Source organism: Chlorocebus sabaeus, chromosome 1 (genome assembly GCF_047675955.1).
Source record: "Chlorocebus sabaeus isolate Y175 chromosome 1, mChlSab1.0.hap1, whole genome shotgun sequence".
Taxonomy (NCBI): domain Eukaryota; kingdom Metazoa; phylum Chordata; class Mammalia; order Primates; family Cercopithecidae; genus Chlorocebus; species Chlorocebus sabaeus.
Genome location: NC_132904.1, coordinates 19,414,668 through 19,422,207, shown reverse-complemented (window position 1 = coordinate 19,422,207; position 7,540 = coordinate 19,414,668). Strand labels below are relative to the sequence as shown.

Genomic DNA, 7,540 nt, shown 5'->3' with positions numbered 1-7,540 from the left:
AAAACCAGACACATGGACACCACGCAGCCGCTGAGAAAGACACATTACCTCTGCGGGTGCTCATAACTAAAACGCATAATCTCAGTCTAGTTATGAAAAAGCAACATACAACCCAAATACAGGACTATCCTACAAAATAAGCGACAAATACTCTTCCAAAGTGTCAAGGTCATGAGAGACAGAGAAGGGCTGAGGAGCTGTCCCAGCCTGTGGGAGACTAAGGAGGCCTGTCAACTAAATGCAGTGTGAATCCTGGGCTGCATCCTGGAGCCAAAAAAAAAAAAGCTATTAATAGAAAAACCAGTGAAATCTGAACGAAGTCTGTAGGTTAGTTAGTAGTAGTGTGTCAATGTCAATTTCTTGGTTATGATCATTGTATTATGGTTACGCAAGACGGTAACATTAGGGAAAGCTAAGGGAAGGATATTAAGGGAACTCCGTACTATTTTTGCAATATTTTAATAAGTTTAAAATTATTCCAAAATAAGAAAAATTTGGAACAGAATGGATTTTGTCATCCTAATTTAATCTGGTGAGCATTAGCTAGTTATCTTCAGTACCGGCTGAATCACATTCCCCAAAAATGTTCATCTGGAATTTCAGCATGTGACCTGCTTTGGAAATGGGTTCTTTGCGGAAATCATTAGTTAAATTAAGATGGAGTCATATTGAATTAGGGTGGCCCCTAAATCCATTGACGGGTGTTTTTGTAAGAAGGCCACGTGGGCTGGCCATGGTGGCTTGGTCAGGCACAGTGGCTCATGCCTGTAATCCCAGCACTTTGGGAGTCCGAGGCAGGCGATCACCTGAGCCCAGGAGTTCAACACCAGCCTGGGTAACATGGCGAAACCCCATCTCTACAGAAAATACAAAAAAAAGAAATGAGTTGTTCGTGGTGGCATGTGTCATACACCATGTGACAACAGAAGGAGAGATTGGAGTGATGTGGCTACAAGCTAAGGAACACCAAGTGCTTAAGCTAAGGAAACCACTGTAAGCTGGGCGAGGTATAGAGCAGATTCTCCCCCAGAGGCTCCAGAAGGAACCAACCGTGACCCACCTTATCCAAATTCTAGCCTCAAAAACTGTGAGAGAATAGACTGGGCACAGTGGCTCATGCCTGTAATCTTAGCACTTTGGGAGACTGAGGCAGGAAGATCCCTTGAGGTCAGGAGTTCAAGACCAGCCTGGCCAACATGGTGAAACCCCATCTCTACTAAAAATACAAAAATTAGCCGGGCCTGGTGGTGGGAGCCTATAATCCCAGCTACTCAGGAGGCTAAGGCAGGAGAATTGCTTGAACCTGGGAGGCAGAGGTTGCAGTGAGCCGAGATCACTCTACTGCACTCCAGCTTGGGCGACAGAGGGAGATTCCATCTCAAAAAAAAAAAAGTGAGAGAATAAATGTATGTTGTTTTAAGCCCCCACATTTGTGGTGCTGTGTTACAGCAGCGATAGGGAACTCCTGCATCTGCCCAGCCAGAATCCCCCATGCCTCTCCTCAGGCCAACCCCAATTTCTCTTGAGGCTGTGTGCTGTTCAATGAAGCCAACCTGCCCCCCAGCCAGCCAGCCTTGGCCCATCAGCACATTCTGTCTCCAGCCTCTGAGATTGGTGCAGGGACAGTTTGTGACCTGACGTGAGGCCATGAGACCTGAGACATTTGCTGCCAGCTCCTGAGAAAGAAGCTTCACCACTTCCAGAACAAACTATCTCTCCTGTCAGACCCGAACAAGGACGCCATCGTGCTCCAACAAGGGTCTGAGAGTACATGGATAAGCAGACTGTTTCTCCCACTATACACTCACAGTGGGCTTCTTACACCGGATGTGTGTTTGGGGAGGCGTCCCCACATAGTAAGCAAGCAATCAATTATGCAGCAGACACTGTGTCCTCTAATTCAGTTCACTTCTGTCCCTCCCTACCTGGAGATAGCGTCAAATTCCACAGGTTAAGGACTCAGTCCCCAAGACTGCTCCCCTTCTCCCGATGCCAATCACAAGTCCCAGGGTATTTCACCTGTGCTTCTGACCAACCGACTATGACTGAGGTTCCCACGATCCCCTCATTGGTTGGATTAATTTGCTAGAGCCGCTCACAGAACTCAGGGAAACATGGTGACTCACTTATTATAAAGGATACCACAGAGGACACAGATGGGGCCATGCACAGAGCAAGGTATGGGAGAGCAGAGCGCTATCCTCCAGGAGCCCCGTGTGTCCAGCTGTCCAGAAGCTCTCCAGACTCTGTCCTTCAGGGTTTTATGGAGGCTTCGTTACACAGGCATGATTGATTAAAGCCATCAGCCATTGGTGATCAAGGTAACTTCCAGTCCCTCTCCCCTCTAAGGGAGAATGGGAGTGGGGCTGAAAGTCCTAGTCCTCTAATCCTGCCTTGATCTTTCTATAGCAGCCCCCATCCTCAAGCTACCTAGGGGCTGTCAGCCATCAGTCAACTCCTCAGCATACAAAAAGACACTTACCACTTTGGAGATTCCATAGATTTTAGGAGTTACGTGCCAGGAAATGTGGACAACAGCTCCATATGTATTTTACGATATTACAAAGGGGAACCAGCCTCCAGATGAAACCAGCAGAATGGGAGGCAGAGTAGAGAGACAAGGACACGGGTCCAGGAGCTACTGATTCAAGCCTCACCTGAAATCCACATCACCTTCAGACTTCTGAGCTATGTGAGCCGCTAATTCCCTCTTGGGGTTAAGCCAGTGAAGTTTCAGCTCTCTACTCCTTGAGACTGAAAGAGTCTTGACTAACTCCTGCAAGGCTGGATCCCTGAAAACAAAGGCTATCATCACGATCAGGGTTCTTATCCTATCTCAGCTCCATTTCCCTCTGGGTTGGTTTTGCCCTTAGGCAGGCCCTGCTTTCCTCCTGACAAGATAACATCTAAAATACAAATTCAGTTTAGCAATCCCCAGGAAAGAAACTACGTCTTTTATACCAGTCAGGTATCTGCTGCAACAATGCCGTGTAACAAGCACTCTGAAAATCTCAGTTGCTTGTAACAACCATTCCTTTCATACTCATGGGTCTGCAAGTTAGTTGGGGGTTGTTAATATCAGAGTTAGGCTGGACTCCAGTCCCTGGTTGGGTCCAATTTGCCCCACAGTCTCCATCTTGGACTCCAGATGAAGGTACCATGGTCGCCTGGGTGTACCTTCCTTCCTCATGGTGGGCAGGAGCCCTAGAGGGACAAGGGGAAACACAAGATACTTCTTTAAGGCCTAGCTTGGAACCCACACATCATCACTTCTACCCTGAGCTCACCAAGGATGGTGTGGGGAAGAATACTCACCCACAGTGAACCACGGCAGGGGAGGGAGGGAAGGAAGAAGCCTCAACAAAACTCCATCAAAAGCATCTTCCTCGATAGTGCCTCAAAGATCTTGGAACTGACTCATTGGCCTAGCCTGGGGTCAATGTCTGAGGGAGGTAGGAGTAGGGGTACGGCTAGGGGTCTCCCATATGGGAAGAAGGGTTATTTCCCAAATGGAAGTCAAGGTGTTGCTGCCACAAGAAAGGACAATGGATCCCACATAGGCAATAAATAAATAATTATATAAACCAGCACTCAGCAAAGGGCAACGTGCAAATAAGTCACCTGAGATACTATTACAATGCAGATTCTGGGAGCCAGGCATGGTGGCTCTGACTGTAGTCCCAGCTACTAGGGAGGCTGAGGCTGGAGGATCTCTCAAGACCAGGAGTTCGAGGGTGCAGCAAGCCACGATCGCACCACTGCACTCCAGCCTCGATGACAGAGCGAAACCTCATCTCTTAAAAAAAAAAAAAAAATTCATTTAATAAAAAATAATGCAGCTTCTCATTCAGTAGGTCCAGGGTGGGGCCTGAGATGCTGCATTTCTTTTTTTTTTTTTTTTTTTTTTGAGACAGAGTCTCACTCTGTCACACAGGCTGGAGTGCAGCGGTGTGATCTCAGCTCAGTGCAACCTCCACCTCCTGGGTTCAAGCAATTCTCCTGCCTAAGCCTCCTGAGTAGCTGGGATTACAGGCACACGCCACCACAGCCAGCTAATTTTTAGAGACGGGGTTTCACCATGTTGGTCAGGCTGGTCTCGAACTCCTGACCTCATGATCTGCCCTCCTTGGCTTCCCAAAGTGCTGGGATTACAGGCGTGAGCCACCGAGCCCGGCTGAGATGCTGCATTTCTAAACAGTCCCAGATGATGCTACCAAGGACCAGTAGCAACGAGCAAGACTGAAATTGGAAGAGTCTCTCAGCCTTCCGATGCCGCATTCTCATTTATGAAATGATAATTCCACCTGCCACTCACGCTTTTCTCGGCCAGGAAGATGATGCCCTCGGGGGGATGAGGTGATGCGACATTTGTGCTGTCACTCACCTCCTGCCTGCCCCTGCACCTCGAAGCCTCCCTCAGCCCCCAGGAAAGGATTCACAGCCCAGCCAGAGGGGAGACAGGAGGAAGATATCACAAAGCGAGTATGACTTCTGTTAACTGCCTTAAACTGCTCCCTGGAATAATGTTGGTGTAATCCATAAGATTCAATTATGCTTATCAGACAATTAGGCACGCCACAGCGAGGTTATTGCATAATTAATGCTCAGCCCCCATCTCAGCCTCTGAGAGTGGCAGAGGTGACAAGATTCACCTGCCCCCCATCTGGGAGAGGAGCTGGGGCACGCAGGATGGGGAATGACCTCCCCTTGGGCTCAGAGGAGGATGTTCTAGGACCCCAGAGGCGTGGCAAAGGGACAGTGTGTGGCTGAAAGAGCTTGAGTTAGTGTGTGTCCGGGGGCCCTCATGCCTGCCATTGTGTTTTGGGCTTTAGACTCTGGAGCGAGGTTCAAATCCTGCCTTGACTACTGATTGGCTACATGGCATTAAGCACTGACCTGACATTTTTAAAGCTTCCATCTCCTTGTCTTTTAAAGAAGGGAATTCATGATGTTATGAAAACTGGATGAGAGAGTTTGCATATTGGTTAGATGGGTCCTGCAGTACTATTTTCATTATTTCCTTGTCTGAGCCTCAGTGTCTTCATCTGTAAAATGGGAATAATTAGCCTCACCTTGCCTAGGCTTGAAAGATCAGCCAGTAGTTCGAGACCTGCCTGGGCAATTAGCAAGACCCTGTTCTCCACACAAAGGAAAAAAAAAAAGACAAAAGATCAGCCTGTAAGTCAAGTAAGACACACATGTGAATGGGATGTGTGGAGTGCTTGGCTAACACTCCATTGTCTTAGTTACTGTGTACCTGGCTTTCAGCTCAATCCTCCAGGGTATGACTTTGTACAAGTCCCCAGGTCTCAACAGGACAGTGGGTGATCAGCCCACTTGAGAAGTGAAACTCATGATTTGAGTGAGTAGACTAGAGGAGAATCAATCTTTCTTTCTTTCTTTCTTTCTCTCTTTCTCTCTTTTTTTGAGACGGAGTCTCGCTGTGTCACCCAGGCTGGAGTGCAGTGGCAGAATCTCGGCTCACCACAACCTCTGCCTCCCAGGTTCCAGTGATTCTCCTGCCTCAGCCTCCCGAGTAACTGGGATTATAGGCACCCACCACCGCGCCTGGCTAATTTGTTATTATTAGTAGAGACGGGATTTCACCATGTTAGCCAGGCTGGTTTGAACTCTTGACCTCAGGCGATCCGCCTGCCTCAGCCTCCCAAAGTGCTGGGATTACAGGCATGAGCCACCACGCCCAGCCTGAGAATCATATATTGTGCTATGATCTGCAACATTCAAATGAGCCTCAATGGACACGAAACAGAAAAATCATCGAAAAATGTTGGTGAAAACTTCAGGTTGGAGAACTCAGGCGATGGTGCAGACAGAAGCAAGTGGGGGAGGAAGCTGGCTTCAGGGAGAGCGATTAGGCCTTTGTGAGAAAGACTGGGGACTCCTCGTATCATCTTCTGTGTCCCAGTTCCCAAAACACACACGCACATGGGCACATGCACGCAGGCACACAAAAACAAGCACACACAACAGACGAAAAAATAGTTGCAGGTTCACACACATGGACATGGACATGTGTGTGCCTGTGCTCATATAAACAAACAGGAGTGCGCGCGCGCGCGCACACACACACACACACACACACACACACACACACAGAGGCACAGGCGGTATGTGCCCACACACAACCATACACACCGATATGCACAGAGGTACATTCACACACAGACCATCACACACAGGCACACAGATGCACGCACGCATGCACGTGCGCGCGCGCACACACACATACGTGCACCCACGCTCAGTGATACCTTCCAATCCACTAGCCTCTCCGATATAGGCACAGACCATTTTCCCACGACCTTTTCCCGCTGAGCGTGTGATTCCAAAACTGTCCACAAGAAGGTGCTCGCGAGCCAGAATTCAGGCGTTCCCGGCCCGCGGACGCTTAGAGAGTGGAGCTTCGGAGTTATGGGGGGACCCACCCTTCCATTTAATAACTGAGAAAGCCACGGGAGGGGACTTGCTGGGCTCACAGCCAGTGATCCCTGCCCTGTTTCCTTATGGGGAATACAGTCAGAAATGGGGAGTGGGACAGAACCTGTGACTGTCGCGGTCCTGTTTAGAGAGGAAGGTCGGAGAAACCAGTGCGGTGGAAGGCTCTCGGGCGTCGTCAGGCGCTGTCCCCAGCTCACCGGCTCTGTGACCCTGGGTAAGTTACCTGGCTTCTCTGTTCCTCAGTTTTCTCGTCTTGCCTGACCCGGGCTTCCCCGACTCCTCTAGGGGCCCCTTCCCCATTCCATGAACACCTTCAGATCTCGGGCTGTTTTCCCCACCCAAGCGGCATCTCAGCTGTCCCCTCCCGGGTTAGGCCTCCCTGGCCCCTATTTAACGGTGTCCCCACCCCCATCACTATCTTGTGTGTAACAACACTTGCTGCCTGACAAGGCACACTTGTTCATTTGTTCATGTTTATTTTGTCTCCTTCAGGAGAATGGGAACTTCGTGAGAGCAGGGACGTGGGGGTGTCCTGCGCACCCGGGCATCGCTGGCGCGCGGAACCCAGCCCTCCCTCCCGGCTCCGAGAGAGGCGGCCTGAGCCGTGTGCTGGTGCTGCCCTCCAGTGGCGCTGGGTCCCCATGGCACCTGGCTTTCTCCTGCTCCCCAGGGGCCTTTTCTTCTCCCACCCACCTGTCACCAGCCCCCAGGGCAAGTCTCTGTGTGACTCTAGGGTGAAGGTGGAGGGACCTTGCCTCCGAGGATTCATCCCACCTGGATTCCGATGAGTGAGGAACCCTCTCTGGCACCTGGTGTTTGAATGGCCAGCCTCACAGTTAATAAAGACGAGTTTGGTATCAGCTATGGGATCCATCCAGGAAAAGACACCTTTGGGGCAGAAATACAATGGTGCCTGTCTCGACATAGTCTAGCAGGGAAAGAAAGACAAGCCGGTCCAAAGGTCCCATTTTACAGATGAGGTCACTGCATCCCCACCTAGGACAGGAGGGTACAACTGCCTGGCCTAAGATAACCCTAGAATAGGGTCACTCATTCTTCCACCCACTGAGAACCTCAGGGC

General features: G+C 50.0%; 1 long non-coding RNA gene across 1 annotated transcript; it reads left to right on the top strand.

Moving 5' to 3' along the window:
• The first annotated feature begins 6,314 nt into the window (after positions 1–6,314).
• LOC119624461 (uncharacterized) lies at positions 6,315–7,319 on the top strand. Its single transcript, XR_012095359.1, has 2 exons — positions 6,315–6,673; positions 6,952–7,319. It is a non-coding gene; the product is annotated as an uncharacterized lncRNA (long non-coding RNA).
• Positions 7,320–7,540: the final 221 nt, after the last annotated feature.